This window comes from Globicephala melas, chromosome 14, assembly GCF_963455315.2.
Source record: "Globicephala melas chromosome 14, mGloMel1.2, whole genome shotgun sequence".
Lineage (NCBI taxonomy): Eukaryota > Metazoa > Chordata > Mammalia > Artiodactyla > Delphinidae > Globicephala > Globicephala melas.
Genome location: NC_083327.1, coordinates 41,463,603 through 41,489,432, shown reverse-complemented (window position 1 = coordinate 41,489,432; position 25,830 = coordinate 41,463,603). Strand labels below are relative to the sequence as shown.

Sequence of the window (25,830 nt, the reverse complement as noted above, 5' to 3'; positions counted from 1 at the left end):
CCTAAAACAACAGAAATGTATCCTCTCATAGTTCTGGAGGCCAGAAGCCTGAAATCAAGGTGTGGGCAAGGTCATGTTCCCTCTGAAGGCTCCAGGGAAGAATGGTTCCTTGCCTCTTCCTAGCTTCTGGTTGTGGCTGGTAATCCTTGACATTCCTTGGCATGCAGCTGCATTGTTCTGATCTCTGCCTCTGTTGTCACATGGGCTTCTTCCCCTTGTGTTTCTCTGTGTCTAAACTTCCTTCTTCTTATAAGGACACTGGTCGTAATGGATTGAGGGCCCACCCTAATCCACTATAACCTCATTTTAACTAATTACATCTTCAGTGACCCTATTTCCAAATAATGTCACATTATGAGGTCCTGGGGGGTGTTAGGACTTCAATATATCTTTTGGGGGAACACAACCCACAATACCCAGTGAACCCAGTGCCATTTATTGAACTTCAGTGTCATCTTTGTCATAAATCAGGTGATTATCTGTGTAGGTACATTTTGGGACCTTCTTTTTTGTTCTGTTGGTCTAATTGTCTATGACACAGATACCACACTGTCTTAATTACTGTTATTTTATAATGAACCTTGGTATCTGATAGATGGGATCCTTGGATGTAGGTAAAATAGGTCCTTGGTAGAGAAAAGGTAGAGGCGTTAGTTCAGCCATGTTGCCACATGGAGAACCATGGCTGGAAGAGGTATTGAGGACACGATGCAGATAATGGATGGGATAGGGGTCTAGATCTGAGGTTTTCAGTGTTGAGAACGTTAGGGTTCCCCAGAAGTGCCAGGTGGGCCAGGAGGATGGCCAAGGTGGTGGTGTTTTGAGTCCTTTCCTCCCTGAACCAGAGCTGTTCTGTTCCACTTTTATCTAGTATGTTGGAGTGTAGCATAAACATTAGAAATACACATGCACTCACATCTACGTGTGAATACACAAGATTTTTATACTAAAAAATAGCTTAAAGACTACCAGACTAGATATTCTTTAACATTCCATTCAGCCCCAGGTTTCTGGGATTTTAACATTGTAGCCAGCCCACACTCCAGTGCCTCTGCACACATTGTTATTAACCTTGATCTTGGCAGCATTGTGATACTGTGTGCATATCCCAGGCCTTCCCAGGAGCTACTGCAGAATGTCTGTTTGGAGGGTCTTGAGCGTGGTAATCAGGTTGGAAGAGAGCTCGGGGACTTGTCCAGCTGCATCATAGCAAAGCAGCATTTTTATTCAGACTCTGGATTGCAAATCACTAGAAACAGCTTCATTTACAAGGAAAATCAGAAATAATTCAAGTACATCACAAAACAGAGTTTCTATTTTATCTTTACCTGATACCTAAGAGATGTGATCACCTGATAGAAACTCACTGCCAGGAAGAAGAGAAAGACATGCTTATTATAAATATATACTTCATTTTCATAAGTTTTATAGAACAGAATCTTTTTCCTCCTGACAGTCAACTAATTATTCCAATGGCATTTACTTCGTTTATGTCTTTCCCAAATAAACCCTCAGCCTAGAGGTTTAAACATAGCAATCATCGTCATTATCATAAATAATAATAATTATGTAATTATTAATATATTGCATATTAATGACGTATAATAAATTGTTATTTGAAGGAGGAGGAGAAGAAATTATATCACTACTACCCTTCCTGCTTGGGGTTGATGGAGACTGTGGGGAGCCCTAGAGCCCCATCCATCCCCTCCGACCACCCCTTTGCATGACTCAGCCCAACCACCATGCCAGTGAGCCCAAAATAAATATCTCAGAGCCGCCTCTTGGGCAGCTGAAGATAAGCTCATTTGCTGGTTTGGGCGTGCCTTGCCCCACCGTGAGCCTGAGTCCCCCTCATCCTGGCGATGGCTGATGAGAGAGGAGCAGTCAGCCCTTTCTAGTCCGACCTTCCTGCCCTCTCGTCCTGTGGTCAGTAACCCCTTTGTGCTGGCCGAGTGCTCTCCATGCTCATCTCTTGGTCTGCCCATCACTCTTCTCCTCTTTCCTTGCACTCTTTACTCCCGCTCCAGCAAATAAGAGAACAAACAACAACCACAGCCTTGCTTGAGTATCCCCAACTTGTGGTGGTGAAGCCAGAAGGACCAGGGCCCCTGTAGGCAGGGAAAGCAGATGGGCCAGTGATGCCTTCTTGGAGCGCCCCTCTTCCTCCCCCACGAGGGGTGAAGGCCACAGTCAGTCCTAAAGCAGGCTCGGTTTCCTAGGGAACTCTGTTTTCTGCTTCCCATCCTCCTCCCCTTGCGAATGGGCTTTGTTTGCACACTTGCTTGTTTGATGTGTTATCGCGCCATTTGGAACTCTTTAGTTTTGCAGACAATTGACTTTGGACTTGCAGGGGACGCTGTCACATGCCCAGCTTGCACCACGCGCTGCACAGGACAGGACAGCCGTAGCCACCGTAGGAGAGCTATGTAAGGGAGGGGAAGTCACCCTCCCTAGCCCCTGCCCCTGCCCCTCATTCCTTGCTTTTGAAATTAAGACAGCAGGGACTCACACAGCTGTTCCTTAACGGGTAGGCCCTGCAAGTGTGCTGGCTTTATCATCAGCCTGCACCGGCTGGAGGAAGACTTGGAAGCCCCATTACAGAACATAGGTCACAGAGGTGAACTGAAAAGGACAAAGCCCTCTGACTCAACAAAATGACGAGAAGTGACTCCTCTGTGCGAAGCAGTGGGCCGGGCAGTGTGACAGCGGTTCAGAGATTTAGGGTAAGTGCCTGCCCTCAAGGATCTGGCTCTTTCCTGTGAAGCAGACAGTGTGGTAAGGTCTATAGTAGACGTGTAAATGGTGAGATGAATTCCAGTGGAGGAAATCGGACAAGAAATTCAGGGAGGGATTCATATTCGACTTGGGCTCGAGGGGCAGGTTGGGTCGACATTCTTGCAGGTGGAGGTAAGGGTGCATGAGAGGAAAGAACAGGGCAGGTGAAGGCCAGGAGGAGGGACAGGTGCTGGAAACAGCAAATGCTTTCGGAAGGCTGGGTGTGAGGGAGGAAAAAGAAATGGGAGATAAGGCCAAGGTGGGTTTGGAATGGAGGTGGGTGGCTTTGAGCGCAAAGCTGAAGAGTGTGAGTGTGTGTTAAGTCATTGGTTTTTCTAGCCGTGTCACCACCCTGAGGTTCCTTGGGGGTGGCTCATAGGCACTGCAGGAGCAAAGGTCCAGAGCAGCTCCTTCCTTGCCCATGTTATATACTGGGGTATTGTCTTTCTTTTAAGAGGGTTCCCATTGGCCTGTGCCAGAGACCCATTCTCACTTATCTAGTCTCCATCAGTCTGCAAGTACTTACTGAGAGCCCTGTATGCCTAGCCCTGTACTCAGTTCTGCTGAAAGACGGTGGAAGATTTTGACCCAGTGGCATGGTAGTAAGAGCCACTGGGTCAGCAGCCTGAATTATAATTCCGTCTCTGCCACTCACTCATCATAAATCCTTAGGCAAGTCTCCTGGCCTCGCTGGGACCAGTTTCTCACCTGTGAAGTGCAGGGCTGGGCTGGTAAGTTGTTCCCAGCCGAGACATTTTAGGACCAACATGATCAGTACTATAATCTAGAGTTTTCCTGTGTGTGGACAGAGTAGGAAAGGGAGAGACCAGAGGCAAAGAGGCCACTTAAGAGTGATGGCAAGAATTCCTGTGAGATGTCTTAAGAGTCTGAGTGAGGCCTTTTACTTATTCATTCAACAAACATAATACTCAGTGCCAGCCACTGAGCATTGGGAATATAGCAGTGACCAAAACAAAGTCCCTGTCCTCAGGGTACTTTCTGTCTAGAGAGCAACAGTGGGACTGGAAACAAGGGTGATCAATCAAGAGATGTAGTTTGAAACTCATGACAAGGGTGATAGTTGGAGCTGTGGACGTATATGAGGTACCAGGGAAGAGAAAGCAAAAAGGTTTGGAGGGAAAGAGAGACCTGAGGTGATGGAACCTCAGGAACATTCTGTGGAAAACCAACTAATGTTTACTCCATAATAGAAGATACATTCTGTATCAAGCCAACGCAACACACCCATCCCCCCAAAATATCCCATTGTTGAGAAGCTGTGACACCAAAGAGAGAATGTCCATTTAGACACCCAGTTCTCCTTGACTATTGACTACATCACTCCTGTATATGAAGCAAAATTACATCAGAGCCATATATGGTTTTATATAATAGCAGGTCTATTTGGTTTACTCAGAAAGGTCTTTAATAAGTTAACAGTGATACGTAAAAGTGGTATGGGTGGCTGCCTAAGCTGTTAGTCCCTCAAATCTTTTCCCAAACCAGCTTGCTCCCTCTCGCTCCCTCTCGCTCCCTCTCGTTCCCTCCCACCACCCCTCCTTCTCCCAAAGTTATTGCAGTGGATCCAGAAGCAGATTCTGAGAGCCTCAAGCTTTTCCTTATTTACCCTTCAGTAATTACATATCACAGGTTGTTTTCCCTATTAGAGTCTGGGGCTTAGCAATTAGTCTCCCATTGTTTTTGCAGGAAATGACATCCATGTGACTTCTGCGGAAGCAACTGTTGACCACTCTGGTTAAAAGAATTTGGAAAACGTTCAGCACTTCCTCTGGTTGATCATTTAGACTGGCTGATTTAGAAAGCTTTTGGAAATGTGCAAAGCAAATAACGGTTGTCAGAACCGGAAATACTACTGGGTCAGTTCCTGAACAAAATAGGCCTCTCAACTGTTGCTCTGGTCTCTTGATGCACTGACTTGTCTGGACCCTTCACTGTGTGGCTGACTGGTGCCTCGGCATTCTGTTCCTTTTATAATGCTTTATTAGGGACTGATTAGGCAGGATGCTTTCCAGCTGCAGACAATTGACAACCCAACTTAAGGAGGCCTGTACAATAAGAAACTTATTGGAAGTCTAGTAGCTCTGCAGACTTCAGGGTTGACTGAATGCAAACACCCCTACTCTTCTTCCCTGTGTTTTTTCTGTCTTTGCCCTCCTCTGTGGGTCAGCTTTATGCTTCAGTTGGAGCAAGATAGCTACGGAAGTCCTAGGCATCACATCCTACACAACATTCAGAAGGAGGGAATTTCTCCCAGAAGAATGAGGAGAAGCTCCCAGCAAAACGTTCTGCACATCGTGTTGGCCTGAAGAAGGTCACATGCCTATTCTTGAACCAGTCACTTGCACGAGGAACAGGTTTCCCATGATCAGTGTGTCTCAAACTTCAGCATGCTCACAGATCACCTGGGATCTTGTGAAACAGCTTCTGATTCAGTAGGTTTGGGGTGAGGCCTCAGAGCTGACATTTCTCAGAAGCTCCCACGTGATGCTGATGTTGCTGCTGGGCACCCTGCAAAGCCTTAGACCATTCAGGCCCCCACGCCCCCACCTGGGAGTGCTGTCACCTTTTCTCAGGCACTGTGGCTGAAGGAACATGGGGCATCTGTTAGGAAGAAGGAAGAGGGAATGGCCCCATGCAGATGAAAACTGTAGTAGAGATGCTCGTATCCAGTGCATAATGAGAATATTACCTTTAAACAGGAGCCACACGACGTCTATGACATGCATTAGAAGCAACAGTAACATGCTAAGTGCTGTGGGAGCGCCTATAAGCATCTTATATGTACTCGTGAGGATGTGTACGCTGCAGTTTTTGAAACAGAAGATTAAACAGTCATACTGCTCTCTTCATTATCATTCAGCTATTTTAATTTAATACCATATACCTAGTGTGACTCAAAAGGAACAAATTCAAATGAAATAGATTTAAATGTCCCTAAGTATAAAAAGAGTGTGCCAAGTCCAGCCATTGTCCTCTGAGTAGCTATCTCATCCGTCTTAGTTACTAGGGAGGGAGGGTACACCCCGACATGTCCTGCGAGTCACTTGACATGATGTCGGGCATGAAAAATGTTGCTTGCCAGTGTTGAATTTCTGCCGAAGCAAATGGTCACAGTGCCCTAATGCGTGGTTTTCAGTGGAGAAAATCATTATGCTCTCTTCATTGAAAAGGAAGAACTATTCTGTTATTTTTCTTGTGTTTTTTTCTTGGCAAAAGACACACAGGAGTTCTGAGCTGCAGCAGTTTTGGAAAAAAGGCTGATAAGACCAAAGGACCAGTGTCCATCATGAGGCTGCTCCATCACAGACTCAGTGGGGCCCGGAGTGGAACATGCCACGAGGCGTTGACTAAACCCTTCTGGGATGGCCCCCTTGGAGGGGTTACCATCTCCAACCTCATATGCAAAGACATCATTCAGGAGGGGAGGTGGAATTTCACTGCTCCATCGACTTGCCTACCCTGGAACCACAGCTTCACATCTGTGAGACCTGTGGGAAGGCAAAGCAACTCTTACTAACTGGCCTCACCTATGTGGGTCACCAAAGCACCCGTACTTAGGGGAATCACTGGCTATTCCTTGTCTTTGCAAAGGCCCTGACACTTTGAGAGATTCTCAGCTCCTCTGGACTAGCTGGGGAAAGCTGCTAGGCTCGAAGTTCCACTAAGGCAGGAATTGTGCTCATGTCACACAGATGCCCCATGTATGGGCGGAATGATTGAACAGTCAGTCTGTTCCAGGGAGATCTGTCGGTCAGCCACGCCGACCAAGCATTCACTCTCTAAGGAGAAATAAAAAGAGGGGAACATTTTGTTGCCTAAATTCAGAATTTTATACTCTAAATATACAATGTTTAGGCATCTCATCTGCATATTTACAGCCTCATAGGCTGCCAGACAGAGGTGAAATGATATTAATATTAGCTGAGCCTGTGTTCTGCAAGCAAGACTGCACTGTTATTCACTGATTGGTTCAAACAGTGCTGGCTGAATGTCTTCCTGCTGTGAGCTACGAGGCAGGGCATTCTTCACCGCCTTGAGAGGAATAAAAAATGGGGAAAAAATAGGGCCTTCCCTTACAACTTAGAAGACTTACAACTTAAAAAGTAGGATATAATCAGTACATTTAAAGTATCTATATCAAATAAAATATAATTTTTAAAAAGAGAAAAGCAAAGAGGGGTAAGATAATACCAAATTGAGAAAGTCCAGGTAGAAAGGGCTCAAGAAGATGATGAGAGTTACTCTAGGCCTTAAAGTGGGGCTCGTGACCTGGAGTCCATGGATGGAATCCTGGGGGAGGGAGTGTCTGTGAACTTGGATGGAGGAAAATTATCTATTTTCACTAACCCTTAATTGAAACCTAACATTTCATTCTGTTATGACAGTAGTATTAGCTATTTGTCACCAATAGTAATTCTAGGTATTTTCATATTACATTATAGTTACAGATACCCTGAAGTATCATTTATGCCCAACATTACTTCAAAACTACAGTAGTAATTAGAATTTTCCTGGAAATTATTTAAATATTAAGAGAAGCACATCATAATTTTGTTATATATTTTGATAACTGAATATCAGTATACTTCTTTTGAGTCCTGTGCATTTCATGTGTTAACTTCAAGAATTTAAAAACATTATTCTGAAAAACATGTCTCTAGACTGTTATGGACCGAAAAGGTAAAGAGCCCCGGGCTTGGAAAATGGTGAGGCCACCTACTGGCACTTAAGGGACAGAAGACACTCAGAGAAGGGTCTGGAATGCCCACAGGCTGAGGCAGGACTGGTGGCTGCATTCTGCAGCATCTGATGGGAAGATGTGGGGACAGAGCTAAAGCGAGTGGGAGGCCCAGGCTGATATATTGATAATTTCACAGGTAAACTTGTAGGTGGTGGGAAGCAGTAGAGGTGTTTCCGCTGAGGCTTTAAGTTGTGTTTAGGAAGAAGCAGGATTGGAAGAGAAGGAGCTGGAGGCCAGGAGATGGGTTTCTGCAGGGAGTGTAAAGATGAGAATGGAGAGAGGCGGTGAGTGCCAGAGTTGCCATGGGACGCGAAGGTCAGGCTCAGGCCAGGATTTGCAGGGCAGGTGAGCAAGGCCGGCTTAGGCTTCAGGCCTGCATGATCCAGAGGAGGATAATAGCTCCTCACCTTCCCCGAGTGATAACTGTGCCAGATGCTATTTTAAGCCTTTCAATGTCATTTATATGTCACTAAATTTATATTACTTAATGCTCATAACAACCCTGTGAGGTTAGTACAGTAATTCCTATTTTTCAGATAATAAAATGAAATCTAGAAAACAGAAGTGAGGGCCTCGCAGCCAGCAGGGGAGAATGGAGTGTATTGCTGAAAGAAAGAGGAAAGAGGAATTGGTTTGGGGGGTGGGGGGGAAAGGTTATGGGTTCAGCTTTAGATATCTTTGCATTGTTCTCATATCTTCAATTATTTTAAAAGGCTAAAAATTCAAATAAAGTATTTATAAGCACAGTTTCTGGTTTATTTCATTGTCCAGATTGTTATTTGTTTGTTATTAGTGAGTGCTGAGTCAATTTGTAAATTGGTTTCATCTTTCCTGTGAAAAACAAAGAGGAATCTGGCAGTAAGAGTGTGGTACATTGATGGGTGCCCAAAACAAGGAAGATGTTGTGGTTTCCAGAAGGGAAACACAATATATATTAAATTACTTCTGCCTAATGATGCATGTTTCCTTTTGTTGTGGTATTTTTCAGGACCAGTCCAGCAGCTGTATTAGAAGACATGTGGTATATATAAAGTTTGTGATCGTTGGGGGAAATTTTGGTAAGTGTCGCTGCATTTATTTCTGATACCTTGTGAAGTAAATGGTGCTCATAAAGGGAAACCATGGCCTTGTTCTGTGCATCTCTTAAACCTGTACTACACTTGACAAAATGGATTTTATAACTAAGTGTGACGTTCAGTTGGTGTTTTCTGACAGTATGACATTTTTTTTTGTCATTGCTGATGTTATTAAGCAATATGGGGTTTTCTAAGATATAATAATAAGTCTAGATTTTAGGAAACCTTCCAGATACAGGATAAAGAATACCCTGGACCATTTAGCTTATGTTCTTAGCCACCCGTGGAATGTGAGAGTAATAAACTTGCAAACCAAAAGAATAAAAAAATGTTTTTAAGTTTCCAAAGCAGAGAGATCCTTCTGGTCTATATGTTGAAATGAGAGAGAAACAGGCAGTTAGCTGCTTGGGGATGATGGGACATGAAAGGGAGTTAAGAATCCAGCATGCCTGGGACCCAGCCCACCAACCAACATAACAGCGGCCTGAGACCAGGAACATTAAATTTAGCAAACACCCAGAAGACCTTGCTAGCAGTAGTCAAAAAGGACAGGAGACTTGGGTTAAAACTCAAGTTCTACACTTACCGGTTGTTATATAACCTCTCTGAGCCTCAACCTCCTTGTCTGTAAAATGAGGCTTATAATGTTACCTACCTCAGAGCGTTGTTGTGAGAGTAAAACAAACTAGGTAGTGCTGGGGCACCGTGAGTGCTCAATAAAGCAGTTATTCTTCTTTTTAAATTTTATTTTATTGAAGTATAGTTGATTTATATTTTAAATATAAAATACATTCAATATTTTATTGAAGTATAGTTGTGTTTATTTCTGCTGTACAACAAAGTGATTCATATATATATATATATATATATATACATATTCTTTTCCATTACAGTTTATCACAGGATATTGAATACAGTTCCCTGTGCTCTACAGTAGGACCTTGTTGTTGATCCAGTCTATATATACTGGTTTGCATCTGCTCACCCAGTCTCCCAATCCATCCCTCCCCCTTGGCAACCACAAGTCTGTTCTCTATGTCTGTGAAAAGCAGTTATTCTTGACAACAGAACACCCTTGTTTGGAAACTGGACATTTGCCATTGAGGTCAGGCCAGCAAAAGGTGTGAGAGTATCTTCCAGCAGGAGGGCCGCTGGGAAGGGGTTGGTCACACCCCACTTGCTATCACAGGGGGCATCACAGCTGGTCGCCACAGTCCCTCCTGCAGCGTCCACTGCATAGCAATGTCCCCGAGACCTTTGCCATCTTCTCTAACCCTCTCAACCCATTCTTAAGCCAGCTTAGCTAATTTAACTTCCCTTCCTGCCATCTTTGCAGCCAGGTGCAATCACGTTGTTTGAGCTTTGTTCGGTTTTGGAGTCAAAGTTATTTTGAACCAAAATAACGAGAAGAGAAAGAAGGGTCGGGAGGAGATGGTACCCTTGGTTTAGGCTTCAATTACCACGTTGAGGCTTTCATTTCAAAACCTTTCTTTGGAGTGTTTGTCTATGCTTATTACGAAGTCTTCACAGAGATCCAGTTATTGGAAGGAAATTTTTGAGCTTTGACCAAAAGAATTTGGCTTTGGGGTGGAGCCTTTACCTGTGGTTGGAGAGAATCAACCATGTCGGCTGATGGTTAAGATCGGGTGTCTGGAGGTGACAACCCTCCAGTTGCAGGGGATCAAAGAGATGGACACGGCCTCAGGGGTTGTCTGGCCCAATCTCCCACTAAACAAAAAAGGCTTTTCTCCAGAATTCTTGACAGAGGGGAATTCACATTCTCTCAAAGGTGGGGTTTGCTACTGCACAGAGGAGCTTTCTCCAATTAAAAAGCAATTCAGGGCACAGGGAAATTTAAGGGGGTGAGAAAATTGTTCTAGATCTTGATTGTAGTGGTATTTATACAACTGTAGGTTTTGTGAAAACTCACAGGACTATACAATAGAAAAGGAGAATTTTGCTGTGGTTAATTAAACCTTAATTTTTTTAATGGGAAAAAAACGAGCAATTAGATACCTGGACATTAGGTCACATTGTTAAAGAGGGAAGGAGAGAGTAGGAGGGAGGAAAGAAAAGCAATCTAGTCCTTCTGTTGAGCTACAATATGTGGTCAAGGGAGCAAGGACTTGGTCTTCTTACTTCCTGTCATTTCAGTGTCTGGACAGTGACTGCCACCTAGAAAGCCTGTGATAAGTATTTATTGAATTGCTGACTTTCCTGAGTCACTCTGTAAGCAGATAGAGACAAGTGCACTCACTTCTCCACACACCAGCCCACCAGATATTTGAAGATGCTCTCCTTCCTCGTTCTTCTTCTCTGGGCTGAACTTACCATCTCCGTTCTTTGACTCTTTGTCTCCTGATGTTATATTCCTTTCCCTCCCCACCCGGCGCCTCTTCTTGAGGAAGCATAGGCTTTACCACTCCCTACACGAATGGCCCAGTGCTAGAAACGCAGCCCCCGAGGGGGTCTGGCCCAGGAGGCGTACGATGGGTGCTCGCTTCTGTAGATGGTGTTAATAGACACCAACCCTTATCCCCTTCCATACTGAGAGCCTGGTAACTGGATCGTGAAGGATTTCTTACCAGTAGTCTTCTAAGAATGGAGCTCCTAAAAGTAGGGAGGTTAGCAGTCCAAGAGATCGGGTGGCAGCAAATCCGTCCTCATAAATGTCTTAACTGAAATGAGGCCAGGCCCTGCCACCACTAGTTTGAAACAGCAGTGGTGCTGTTTATAAATCTTTCGGGGTAGTACTGTATTACACATCCTGATTCTTCACTGTGAGTCATAGGAAGTTAGAAATTCTGAAAATTAAACTTGTAGGTGCCTTGAAAAATCTAGATTTTTTTTTCCTGGCCATGCCAGCGAGAGATATATAAATAGATAGAGAGAGAGAGCAGTACTTCTCAACCTGGGTTGTTTTTGTCCTCGCAGAGGACATTTGGCAATGTCTGAAGAAATTTTTGGTTGCCACATGGGACGGAGGGAGGGTGTGTGCTACTGGCATCTAGTGGGTGGAAGCTGGAGATACTGCTAAAGACCCTAAAATGCACAGGACACCCGTCTCCACACACACACAGAAATGATCCAGCCCAAGGTGTCAATAGTGCTGAGGCTGTGAAACCGATATGGAAATAATAATAATAATTAAAAAATCAATGTCTAAAGTACTCATTATTTTGAAGGTTTAAAATTTTTAATATTTTGACATTTAATTAAATGTAAATATATAACTAGAAAACATAAAGAAGTTTGTTCAGAGAATCACAGAGCTGAAAGGGCCCCTACATTACCACTGATTCCAAGCAAGATCTGATCTAAATGAATTCAGACAGATGGGTGTCTGCAGACTTATAGTGAGGACTGTCAACTAAAGCTAGAAGCAAGACTCACACAACTTGATCCCAGCATTCACACAAAAGACATTGTCTCGTATTTTAAATTTCAGCCCCAGCTTCTTCAGATGTGTTTGTCTTCAGATGACCCCTGAGATGAAACGGTATTTCAGTCTGGGCTAGTCCATCCTTTTGAATCAAGGGTGTGATGAAAATGTGCTTAGGGAGGAGAGAGATCTCATTACAGATGATTGAGATTGGGTATTTTGGTACACAGGACTGTTTATTTCCATCAATTTTCTAGTGACACTGCAATCTGGTTTAACCGGGAGCTGTTGAGAGCTTGTGTAGCCCAATATGGCCACATTTGCTGAAGCAGGGAGATTGAAGCAACATATGTCAAGTTGTGATATAGGACAATCCACTTGAAAAGATTTTAATTATAGGGCCTATTTCGGGAGGGTAACTGTGCTTTTTGTGAGGTATATTTTGGGATCCACTAACCCAGCTTCAAGGCCAGTAATATCTTCCCAGAAAGGGTGTGATTGTGTGCTTGTGGACATAAATATTTTCTTACCAAAAGCTTTGGTATTTGGTATTTTCCTTTGACTTTACTCCCCTTCATTTTTCTTTTTCTGATAATCTTTCCTCTTGCAAAAAGTCTATGAAAATGAGTTCTGAAAGCTGGAAGAAGAGAAGCATAAAAGATCTCATTTAGATGGCCGAGCCCGGAGATTCAGGGACGTTACATGATCAGTCTGCTGTTTTTAGGACGGATAGAATCTGGAGCAATGTGCCAAAGGTAATAGTAAGCAGAGTCGAGGGAAACTATAAAAACACCATGTTGGGGCAGCGTTTCTTAACGTAAAGATCTGTAGCAAAACTACACGTTTATAGCTGCTGGTTTCCAGCACCCCCTCGCCAGCCCATGGGTAATTCCCCTGAGCTAGTTTCAGCGCTCTTCGCCTAATGACCTGGAGTGCGTATCTGCTTTCGCTTTTGTTCTTCAAGGTTTGTGCCTGTGCCCTGCTCTGCCTCTGGTGCGTCAGGTGGATCCCTGGGGGAGTGGGGAGCGGGGGCTTCCTGCCTAGCCCTCCAGGCGGCTCCCACACACTAACCTATGTGAACCGAGGCTCCATTCTCCCCTTGGTCAGGGCATACAGGTCGCATGCAGCCTCCCTGCCCAGCCTCTCAGATTCCCTTCCGTGAAAGCCACTGAAAGCTGTAAAGAACAGAGCAGTACGACACGTTGAAAGTCAGCTCTGTGCATGCTGGCCCTGCTCGGGCGTGCGTAAGAACAGAAGCACCACATTCTATAGCCTTGTGCTCTTGGTCTTTGAAGTAATTCGCACAATCGTTTATCTCTTGCTCATGAAGAGCAGTGTTCTTCTCTTTCCAGGTTAGTTTTGGTGCCATCCTAAACCAGGTTCTTTGAAGCTGCTTTGAGGCTGCCCTCCTGCTTGTCTGCTCCAAGAGCCCACGTACTTAGAATTCACTCTCAAATGCACACTGTTGTGTGGTTTTTCCCCGCAGCAACACGTAAACCAGAATTTCCCGCTTGTGGAAGGGAAATGTTTTCAGAATAAGTAGCTGTCGTGTATTTTAGTACATGACTGGAGAGCTGGCCCTGTGTAATACCTCCCACCTGCCATCCAGGTGGTGGGACCCACCCACCCCCCCAGCCCTGCCCATAACTGACAGGCTGCCCATGTGAATGCATGTTATGATACCATTTGTATAACCAGCTTAGGTTCGTAAGAAGCTGCTGCACACTTGCCCCTCCCAAGCCACCTCTTAGGTGGTGGAGCAGGTGTTATGCTCAGATACACTCCGAGACTCAGAGAGTTTAGCCTGTGTCTCAGGCAGGGGGCGTTTGGGAGTGTGGGCATGTTTGTTGTCCTGCCCTCAAAGAGTAAGTCACTGTTGGCATGTTGGAGACGGGGTGGGGCAGGGATGGTAAATGTCCTGCCGTGTCTGGGACAGCCCTGCCCGGTGAAGAACTGTCCCTGGCACGGCATTCATCGCACTTTTACTCAGAAGCACTGCTCTGAGGTTGCATGGCTGCTATGCAACAGAGCCGGGCTCATACCCACTCCCTCTGAATCCAGGATCTTTATGTCCCTCTCCACATTAAAGGCATCACAGAAAATCCCCACTTCTTTGGGAGTGCTCACTGAAGTACAATTGAACTCAGAATGGCTGTTCCTCAGATTGTGCCATTACTGCTGTACACACCAGAGCTCAGGTGTGGCACACTCCAGGGGAAACAGCCTCTCTGAGACCTCAGTGGCCCAGCCCACCAGCACCCTGTTCCTGCCGTTCCTCTATCAACGCCCAGTGCAGGTGGAGACAGAGAGTGCTATCTTTGGAAGAGATCAAAGAGGATGCTCCACCCAAAGCCTTTGATCCAATCTTACTGGCTTACAAACCATCCACAGGGGCAATTAGGTATCAATCTCAGGAGTTTTTGATAAGATATCTTAGGCTTCATATCTACCTGGTACACTTCTACAGCCTGTTGGAGCTTTGTTTAAAGTTTGGTTTTGATGTCAGCCAACAAAGAAGCCAGACAGTGGCTACATCAGTTTGAATGAGCATACATGAAATTTATTAAAGTGGTAAAAATAAAACCATGTTGAATGAAAAGGCACACAGTGAAGCTGACCTGAATATAAAGGTTGAAGGGATTATGAAAAGGGGAGGAAGCGACAGTATCTGTATCTTTTCTCTTTTTTTCTTTTCTGTTTTTTATTTCCCCCTTTTTCCTTTTCCAGTTTCTATCTCAATTTTTTACTTTGAAAATTTTCAAACCTACTGGTTTGAGAGAATGATAAGACAAATACCAGTTGTTCTAAATTTGCCACATTTGCCTTTTTTATTCCCTCTTCCAGTTACATATACGTAACATATATGTAATATACAATATATATTATATATAGTATACATTATAGAAATTTTTGCTACACCATTTGGAAGTTGCAAACACCTTGACACTTTAAATAGTTCACCATGTATATTCTAAATCTAAGGGCTTTCTTCTATGTAACTACAATACTATTAGCTAGTAAGAAATTTAACAATAATTCCATAATATTATCTAATATCCAGTCCATATTCAAACTTTCCCAGTTGTCCCTGTGTGGTTGTGGTATAAAATGACTTACCTTCTGGGCTTGTCTGTTTCTTCACAGTGTTTTTTAACTTGCTCCCCACTTCCTAAAAATTGTTAGATCTATAGGCTTGTGATTAGATGCAGGTTAAGCCTCTTTCGTTAAGAATACTTCATAGGTAGTATTGCATGCTTGATATTACATCACATCAGCAGGCAGATGATGTCACCTTGTCCCACCATCCACAGTGCTAAGTTTGATCTCACAGATCAGGTGGTAACCAGACCTCACCAGTGTCCAGATACACTTTGAGTCAGTAAGGCATCTATGGGCTGGTACCTGGGTCCTTCGTCAACATGCTGTCCCCCACCCACCTTCAGTCCAGTGCTTTGAGTATCGATGAATAATCCTCACCTACAGCAGTTATTACACTGGGATAGTGTCTGATATTTTTCACACTTTGCTTTCACTCCCTCAGTTCTTATAGTGAATGATCTAGGGCTTCGTATTTTTCAGTGATGATTTTTAAGCCACTTCCTTGGTAGTCAGCTGTCTTTTGCTGTGATAATAGATTATGCTAAACATTTTTTTTTTTTTTTTTTTTGGCGGTACGCGGGCCTCTCACTGTTGTGGCCTCTCCCGTTGTGGAGCACAGGCTCCGGACGCGCAGGCTCAGCGGCCATGCCGCTCCACGGCATGTGGTATCCTCCTGGACCAGGGCACGAACCCGTGTCCCCTCCATCAGCAGGCGGACTCTCAACCACTGCGCCACCAGGGAAGCCCCTATGCTAAACATTTTTATTTCTCACCTTCAGAATAAGAAGGAGTAACTTTAGCAGAGCATTTACTACATACCAGGACCACACTGACTCCTTACCTATGGAACTCCTTTCACTTTCTTCTCTCACAACAGCTCAGAGTAGCAAGCGAAGTGACTTGCTCTGGGTCACCCAGCTCCCACTGTGGAGCCAACATCAAGCAGATCTGTCAGGCTTAGAGCCAGGGTTTTCCACCCATCCGTGTTCCCTCCGACCTCCAACCCTGACTGTTTCACCCACCCTACAGTTCTTGCCTTAGATGAATGCCTGCCTGCCTGGTGGGTCCATAAACAGGGAAAGTCAGTGAGGGCAGGGCTGTGCAGCTGGAGAAACACAAGCCATCCACACCTAAAAGGGGCAGGTGCTCCTGGGTCTCTGACAGATGTGGGCCCAGCACCACCAGAGATCTCGATCTGTGTGTTAACCATTCCAACTTTTTAATGTTGGCAGCTAATTAATATATTCTGATACTTTTCAGCCAAGTTGCCAATTTTCAGCACCAGCACCGCTGCCGACTGAGGCTGCCTTGAGTCAGTCATGGCTTTGCTTAGAAATGGAATTCATTGTTTGTCTATTTGCTTATTTGTGTTTAACACCCTCTTTTAAACAGATATTAATATTCTTGAGATGTGATACTGTTTTGACTTGGGGGGGTGTCTGAGTTTTGAAGAGGGAAAGTTGGGCTTCATGGAAGTATTCTTTAATTGATACATTCTTATAAAACCTTCATTTTATGGGATTTTTTTTTTTCACTGAGTCAACACAGTTTATTACTGAACTGCACTTTCACTTTCAAACAGACTATTTCAAAGAGCTGGAACAAGTGTGAGGTGGGAGTTGGGGGAGGGACAGGTGCCCCTCAGGAGCCAGGACCCCCGGCTGGCTTCCCCGGGCCAGGGCAGGGGAGGGAGCATCAGGCCAGTCAGTGTCCAGGCGCCAGCTCTCCACGTGCACATGCACAGCAAGCCAGCAGCTCCTCACTCATAAACACAGGCATGCTTAACAAAAATGGGATTTCTTAACTAGCACAGTAGTAGATGTTTTGTCTGTAGCTTTGAAGGAAGGCAAATACATTTTGCTCTGAATATTATCCTTAGAATTTTTCTTTTTCAAATTGTTCTCTGAGTCCTTGCAGGGCGATGAAGTTTTTGTGTTTCACCCACCTTGCACTCTGTGTTCTCTGTGTATATTTAACTGTGTAAACGAGTCCCAGAAGAACCTGTAAACTTGTTCCCGTGAGAAGAACCGAAGCAGAACTGACAGATAAATAGCAGCACTTCTTGGGATGGGCCTCAGTTGTTGTAGTGCTGGCTGAGGGAGAAGACCTACTAGGTTAATTCAAATTGTTTTTAGCAGAATTATTCTTAAATTGGGAGTGATGGGGAATGATGGCAGCTAAAGACCTTCTGTGGTCTTACTTCATCTTGCAGGAATTTAGTCCTGCCCTCCCATTTTACAGATTAACGACCTGTGGCACAGAGAGATTGAGTCATACCCAGGTCAGACCTAGTTAGCCTGGGTCCCTTGTGATTGCACCTCACGTTTCCTAAAGCTAAAATTTTCGGTCAACAGGTAGTAACCATAACGCTTCACCCTGTGTATCATCTCATTATCCACAATGATTGTTTCCATCCAAACCCTCTGTGACCCAGGTTCCCACCACCAGTAATATTTAACAGGTGAAGAAATAAAGGTCCAAATCAGTGTTGTTCAAACATAGAGATGGAAGGCAAGGAACATGTATAATTATAATTTTCTAGTAGCCATGTTAAAAGAAAGTAAAAAGAAACAGATGGAATTAATTTTGATAGTGTACTTTAACCTAATATATATCTAAAATATTATCATATCGCCATGCAATCAATATTAAAAATTATTGGAATTTTTTTGTACCAAGTCTTTGAAATCTCAGTGTGTACTTTACACTTAACAGCACATCTCAGCTTAGCCATATTTCAAGTATCCAGTATGGCTAGTTTCTCCCAGTATTGAGCAGCATGGCAGTCTGGTGGCCCAAGGCCATACCCAGCTAGATTCTTTAAATGAAATCTCTTGAGAAAAACTTCATCAGCTTTCTTATTCTTCCCACAGACTGAGGCCACACATTTCTGTCCTCTTTGTGTCACTTTTTCCCCAGCTAACTCTAATTACAGGGAGATGCTTGGTTTGGCCATAACCACAAGCTCAGCAGTTTTCTACCAGTCCTGGCAGCTGGTGAGACCAACATACTCTGCCTCGTAAATGACAGTGGGAAGCATTCTTCCAAATTTCTCCACAGCAGTTTCCATGATTTCCTTTCTCTTAGGAATAACTCAGTGGCCTTTTGCAAAGCCAGGGTGATTTTTAAAATGCATCCTTTCTTAAAGACCCATTCTAATCAATGGAGTCTTAAAATACATGCTGCCAAGTAGTCTCCCTAGGACCTCAGCAGAACAAGCAGGGATTATACATCTTTTTATCTGTTTTTATTCCAAGTATACCTCTATTTGGATTCATAATAGTTTGCTCTTTTCTTTTTTAACTAATCAAATGCTTCCCCAATATGTCAGTCCCATTTTGAGCATTATTTACAATGACACTGAGAGCATTATTCACGATAAAACATTAGTAAAGATCAGATTCCATTCCCACTAAATGTGAAGTCCCTGGCCATTACTTGAAGTATCATACTGTAATACAGTCCCAGAAACAAAAATGACAGAAGAATGGTGACAGGCTCCTGGAGTTTGTTATGATGGACTTCACCCAAATAGAAACCCTGATTGGTAAGAATTGAAATCTGAATAGGAAAAAGATTGTCCCCTATTCTTAATTAGAGGCCAGACCTCCACATCCTCCAAAATTCTCAGTTAAATATAGAGAAGATAATACCTTTTTTGTTATCCTGTGGCCTTGTCTGGTAATTGAAGGATGACACCATAAAACCAGATAAATGCATTTCCCCTAATTCCCTGCAGTGCTGTCGTCTTTAGATTTTGACTTGGTATCGATCTCTCCTATTCACAGACCCCCCTGAAATCTGTCATTTAAAACACTTTAGGTGTAAGGTTTCATTTGGAATCAGAACAATATGTTGTAAGGGATGTTTTCTTCTCTCGTCGGACTACTCTCCTGTAGTAATGCTCACTTAGACCCCCAAACCACGGTCCTCTTATTCACTCTGATTTGAAGGCATTTTTATTTCTTTGAGTGGATATCTCATGTTCATTTCAGAATGTCACTTAGTAGCTGTATTTCTGCTAAATAACCAGAAATTATAGTTGACTCTATCCACGTGGCTGAGTACCTAGGTTTTGCTTCCAAGTATGGTGCTGAGTAGAAATCTTGTGGTTTCATCTTCAATATTAACAGTTGACTGAGAGTGATGGTTGGGCCTGAATATGAGGAAATCTAGAATGCAGTGGCAGACCATCATCTACTGCAGGGATTCTTTGGGGTTTCTTTAAGATTTTTTTTTTGATGTGGACCATTTTTAAAGTCTTTATTGAATTTGTTACAATATTGCTTCTGTTTTATGTTTTGGTTTTTTGGCTGCGAGGCATGTGGAAATCTTTGCTCCCAGACTAGGGATCAAACCCGCACCCCCTGCATTGGAAGGTGAAGTCTTAACCACTGGACCACCAGGGAAGTCCCTACTGAAGGGATTCTTGACCTGGGGGTTTTATCAGAATCATCTGAGGAGCTGTTAAGAATCCTGGTGGCCAGGCCCCATTGTCAGAGGCCCTGAGCACTGGACCCAGGCAAGTCGGTAAGAGCCACCTCCTCTTACTCAATTGCATCCACCTGTGAAAACTTAGGGAGAAATTTACTATATGAAAATTATGCCTCAATAAACTTATTATCCTGAAATATATGCATACATTGAAATTTTTGACACCCACCACGGAGAATATTTTGACTGTCAAGTGCTCTGGGGTCTGAAGATAAAGCTCGCAGTTGAAACAGTGATTCACTCACTCAGTAAACATTTAAAGAGCAGTTGTAGACACATTGTTCCTGCCCTGAGAAAACAGAGGTACATTGAGACACAATACATGCCCCTAAAGGTCTTATTTTATGGATGAGACCAATATCCAACAATTGCGATGCAGCAGTGTAAAGGGTAATGAGTGTGTCTACAGAGCAAAAAGAGAGAAGGACACCCCCAACAAACACATACACACATGTGCACACACACACATGCACGCACACATTCCCATTCCTATGCCACTTGTCTTCTTAAAGGTGGAAGCGGGTAGGCAGTGTGGGAAGATTTCACAGAGAGGTCGCAGAACATGAGTGCTGAAGCATGAGCAAAGAAGTGAAGAATATTCTGCCTGTTTTGCAAAGGAATGGCTCTCAAAATTTGGTTCTAAAGTAAAAGAAGGTCTTTATGACATCATTTTTTTAAGGTGATTTCAACAGCCTTTGATGTGATTCAGTTCGTCTATCCCGATCTATCTAGTCCCAGCCCAAGTCACAATGTCTGACATGCAGTAGGTATGCAGCATAGTAAGTGTGCTGAGTTGAATTGATCCTTCCAGTAGTTTTGCCTTTACCTTGACAAACTGTTAAGACACAGTGGGATCCTAGGGAAGTTAATGATACCAGTATATAATTTTCAAAATAGCACCCAAGTTACCTCTCTAAATATTACTTCCAAAATACTAAAAAATTTTGCCCTTAAAGGAGAGCACGTTTAAGAGGAGCAGTAGTTCCTGCTGGTACATGTCATGGTATGATTTGCTTTTTACATTTTGGGAGCATTAACTCGTCTTTCTAACCCAATTTTTACCCTCTCTCTCATTCTTAAATATATCTGAGGTTTTGGAAGAGCAACCGGGCCAAAATATCAAATGATCATGGCATTCTTTACTTAGTCTGTCATTGATGTAGACACAGAAAACAGCATTGTGTTTTCTTGGATATTGAATACTCTTTCAGGATTTGGGGGACAGCGTGTATTTGAGAGTAGCTGTTGACACTGCATTGAAAAAAATATAGCCGGTGCTGGGATGTCTGCTCACCCCGGGCAACTGTTCTCCCTGCACATTTCTGCAGCTTATATGACAGTTACCACCTTTGATTACTTTGATGCTGCAGAACATAACAGGGAGATTTGTGACTTGACCCTTTGCCTGTGGTGTAACATGGAAGGGCGAGATCCAGCTCACATACTGCTTTGTTTGGAAGGCAGTATTTCTAGATTGTTAGTCTGCCTGCTTCCCAAGCCTAGAAGCAATTGTGCATTCCAGGCCCTGTTCGATTAAATAACCAGTTCTGGTTAGAAAGAAAGTAGATGATGCTGTGGGAGCTGGGCCTGGGGTTTAAAATGGCAGGATGCACAGGGCTCTCGCCCGGGTGTGTGATTAAATCTGAGCTCCATGGCTGACCAGCTGTGGAGCCTTGAGCAGGTCACTACACCTCTGTGAACTTCACGTTCTCATTTCCACAATGGCGGTGGAGGATTAAAGGAGATAAGAAACATGATGCTAACACAATGCCTGGCGCTAATACATGCTCCGTGTCAGGTCTGGTTACTTTGCCCTTGTTAACATGTATATCAATCTTGTCATTCTCCTGTTTAAAAGCTTCTCAAGTCTCCCCTTACTCTCTGAGAAAGGCCTAAACATTTTAACCCAGCATTCAAGGCCTTTTACGATCTGTCTGACCCACCTTTATGCCACATCCAGCTCTTACACTTCATCCTATAGCAAAACCAAACCATCTCTGTGCCCTCAGTGGGCCTCAGGCACTCACTCTCTTCCTCTTGGGATGCCCTCCTCCCACCTCTTAGGTCTAAATCTAATCTGCTGCAAGGCTCATCTTTTTTTTTTCTTTTTTTTTTTTATTGAAGTATAGTTGATTTACAATGTTGTGTCAATCTCTGCTGTACAGCAGTGACTCAGTTATATACATATAGACATTCTTTTTTTATATTCTTTTCCATTATGGTTTACCCCAGGAGACTGGATATAGTTCCTGGTGCTGTACAGTAGGACCTTGTTGTTTATCCATTCTAAATTTAATAGTTTGGGTCTAGGCAAGGCTCATCTTAAATGACACTGCTTCCTAGTCCCTCAGGCTGGAAAATTCACCTTTGTCCAACCCTGTCTTTCTCATCACAGGCGCTCACAGAGGCCTCTTCCTCTAGTGAGGCCTCTCTTCTTTTTCACAAGCCCTGCAAACAGCCACCTTCTTCTCTGTGCACACACATCCCTCGTGTCTCAGACTCTTATAAAGACACCAGTTCCATTGGCCTAGGGCCCCACCTTTATGACCTCATTTAACCTTAATTACCTCTGTAAAAGCTCTGTCTCCAAATACAGTCATATTGGGGGTTAGGGCTTCAACATATGAATTTTGAAGGGACAGAATTCAGTTAGTAATACGTGGGTATAAAAGTCCTGCCGGATCCTCCGAGGGAGGAGTGTGCGTGCGTGCGTGCGTGCGTGCGTGCGTGCGTGTGTGTGTGTGTGTGTGTGTGTGTGTGTGCAGGTCCCCTCTGCTAATAGCTTTCTTCTTCTCTACCCTCATGCAGAGCACCACAGAGCGGCAGCCGCTGTATTGTTTCCCTGGGTCTATGGGCCTGGCCAGCCCAGTATAGCTGCTCCCCTGCCATCCCACCCCTCTAAGAGCCTGCTTCCGCTCCACCGAGGGCTCCCAGAGACCCGCACTGCCTCATGCGGAGGTTCCATCACAGCCCCCTCCTGGCCACCAGATGCCAGCCACAGGGAAAAAGATAGAATGAGCCCCAACAGGAAAGGGAAGGAATTAGGGGACTGGAACAGAAGGATGACTCTTTTGTTTTAAAGGAAAGAAGTGAAGCCTTTCCTTTTACTTCTCTGTTAAACATTGTCCATGGGGTTTTTTCCCTCCACATTTCTCCAGGTCCACGATTCTGAAAGCCACTGAGGAACACCTTAGATCTACAAGTTTAGACAGCCGATAAGCGATGCGGGGAGAATGCGGTCTAATTGGGTCCTTCGTTAACCCACCCCTGACTTACAGAGGGAGGCTGTTTGGTTACAAATAGTTTCTATTCTGCTAAATCAGAGGCTCCTCATGCTGTCATCTGCCTGCAGATTAGCTGGAGGCACAAGCTCTGCATTATGCAAAGTATTTATTCTCACAATTAATATGCTGGGAGGTGTGGTTTCACACTTACAGTACAAAGGTTCTCACCCAGTAGTGAAACAGTCACCTGGGGAGCGTGTACAAAGTACCAAGCCCGCATCCTTCCTCATCTCCCCCCGCCCCGCACCCCGTGAGAGTGTGAGTGAGAGGACCAGGCCTCCCTAACCCTGCACTGGGAACCGCAGTGGCATCGCTTCTTACCTTACTACTTTCTCAGAGGTTTCTTACTATATTTTTCAAATATAGGATTCCCTTTTTTTTTCCTTGACAAAATCCAGTGACCAGTTCATTTTTTATTGTTTTAGATGGAAAACTTCAAATGTATAGAAAGTAGACAGTGTTGCATAGTGGACCCCCATGATCACCCAGCTCCAATGGTTATCCATATTCTGCTAGTCTTTTTTCATCAGTACCTGGATTATTATTATTTTCTGACTAATTCAGTTTTATTTCATAGATAAGAGAAAGCGTACTCTCTGAACTAAAAATTGGTTGCATGTCCTTACAAGTGTTCCCCCACCTTTTTTGCATTTACTCCTCACAGCACCCCCAGGCATTGTTACCCACATTTTATAACTGTGGAAACCAAAGCTCTCAGAAATCACATACTCGCCCAGTCCCTCAGCTAGTAAGCGCTCAAACAGGGTTCACTCCCAGAGGTGTCTGAGAAGTATGCTTTTCCCCCTAAGCTGCACCTTAGAAGAATAAGGACCATAAAAAAATGTGTAGGTCCAAGTTTCCCAGTATGGATAGATGGATAGCGGTATGATAAAGCAAATACTGTATAATGTTAATATCAGAAGCTAGGTGGTATTTGGATGTTCGTTGTAAAATTATTAACACTTTGTGTTTGAAGTTTTTCACACTAAAATGTTGGGGTGGGGGGTGGAATTTCAGCAGAAGCAAGCTGTCTTTCTCATCAAGCAGGGCACAAAACACACAAGCTAGTTTCAGATACCTTTTCTATTGATATCTGTTCCAAAAAGACAGATTTGAGTCTTGGTCGAATTTTAATTTTAAAAATAGCAAGCCAGTGATAGAAATTACCTGGAGAGGTACCTAATCGATGACCACTGGTGACGTCTTAGAGAACTCAGAAAACCAGATGCAGAAGCAAAGACTCTGGGGCCGGCCTCTCAACTGTGAGCTGACATGATGATGGACAATTCTCTTTTCCAGTTCCAGTCGCTTAGGTGGGATTCCGTCATTTACCCACAGGAACATTTTGCATACATACGTCCTTCATGTTGATGCTGTTCCTTAGCACAGAAGGACATACTCAATTTTTTTATACTACATCGAAAACACAGCCACCCACACCGTGCCAGCGTGTGACGCAGGCCTTGCTTTGATGGGGAGCTGGCCAGGAACTGCTGAGCAGTCCCTGCTCTGTTGGGAATGATGGCTGGAGGCAGATATACCCCGTTCAGGGATTCCTGAGGGTATTTTGTTGCTGAAGGCACAAGGAGGCGCTGGGTGTGCAGCCAGCAGCCCCTCTCCCACTCCTGCAGAGAGCCCTGTGGGTCTCAGCATCCCAGGCTGGGCTGCCACTGGCATTACCCAACCTGCCCATTAGCGCTCGAGGCCAAGTGCTCCGGGCCCAGGGAAAGCTCCGCCCTTTTGCTTTTCCCTGCTATGGAGGAGGGAGCTGCTTAGGGATATAAAAGCTACCTGTCCAGAATCTTCCAGGGTCCTCACACATTGCAAAACTATGATCACACCAGGGAACCAAGATGTGTCCAATAGCAACCTCCAGGTGAATCCTGGGACCCATGTGGCTCACTGATGTTCATACCATTATACCCTTCTCTTTTGACTATACTCTGAGCAGAATTTAAAGCCCTCAAGAGGTACCTGTCTCCTGAGTTAACTACTCCATCAGCTTCCTTCATCCTGAAGTGTCTAGACAGTGCAGGCTACAAGGAAGAGCAGGCTTTGTAATTAGACCTGGACGTGAATCCCAACTTTCCACCATTATTGGCTGCGAGACTTGGAGAAAGTTGCTTAACCTCTTTGAGCTCGGCTCATAGGACTATTGTAAGGTTTGAACTCCGATAACAAGTATGTGAAGTCACCTAGCATGGTCTTGGGCTCACAGCAAGCGCCACTAAGCACTGGTTTCTCTTTGCGCTCTTCTGTGTGATACATTGTGGGTATGAGATGAGGGCTCACAGCCCTGCCGCTCGCTGCCTGTGCGAACACATCTCGTCTCTTTCCATCTGTGCCTTCGTCGTCTAAAAATGGACTGCCTGTTCTCCAAGATACTGGGTTTTTTAAGTATACTACCTACTTGCCTCTTAGGATGCTACGTCAGATTGTGGGGCACAGGAAGGTCCTGAGCATGCAGCCCAGAAAGGGTAAAGGCTGGGGGCAGACTGGAGCCTGTGGGGTTGGTTAATCAGGTAGGGAAGGCAGGGGAGAAATGATCAAAATGAGTCTAGAATCAAAAGGTTGGCATTTCTAAAAACTGAGACTGCCACTTGGGAGGGGCAGTCTTGCCCAAGGAGGTGGGTGCCTACACTTCCAGCCACTTCCCCACAGGAAACCTAATTGCAGCCGGGGCCCCTTGCGACTCCCTTCCCCAGGGGAGGCTCCTAGGCCGCTAGGGATGGGTAGACCAGTGCAGCATTCCTGCCCACACAGCTACTGCCTTCTTCCTGAGAACGATTGCCATTATTATTTCATGTGGTCTTGCAACCCGGAGAGAGTGTTTGCTCAACTTTGCATAACAAACATTAAATCTGTTGCTCGATTTGCAGGTTAGCCTTGCTTGTGGACCTTTGTCCTTGTTGGTTCCTGCCTGCTACAGCTGTCCAGGCACTTGGGACGCATTTT

The 25,830-nt window shown here is 44.4% G+C and overlaps 1 protein-coding gene across 2 annotated transcripts in view; it reads left to right on the top strand.

Annotated features, from left to right (window-relative positions):
* Positions 1-25,830, top strand: part of FYN (FYN proto-oncogene, Src family tyrosine kinase) — a 210,169-nt gene that overhangs the window by 83,425 nt on the left and 100,914 nt on the right. For both annotated transcript variants that reach the window (XM_060283318.2, XM_030882814.3), the window contains exon 3: positions 8,529-8,598. The gene's annotated coding sequence lies outside the window, so the exon portion shown is untranslated. The remainder of the gene's footprint in view (positions 1-8,528; positions 8,599-25,830) is intronic.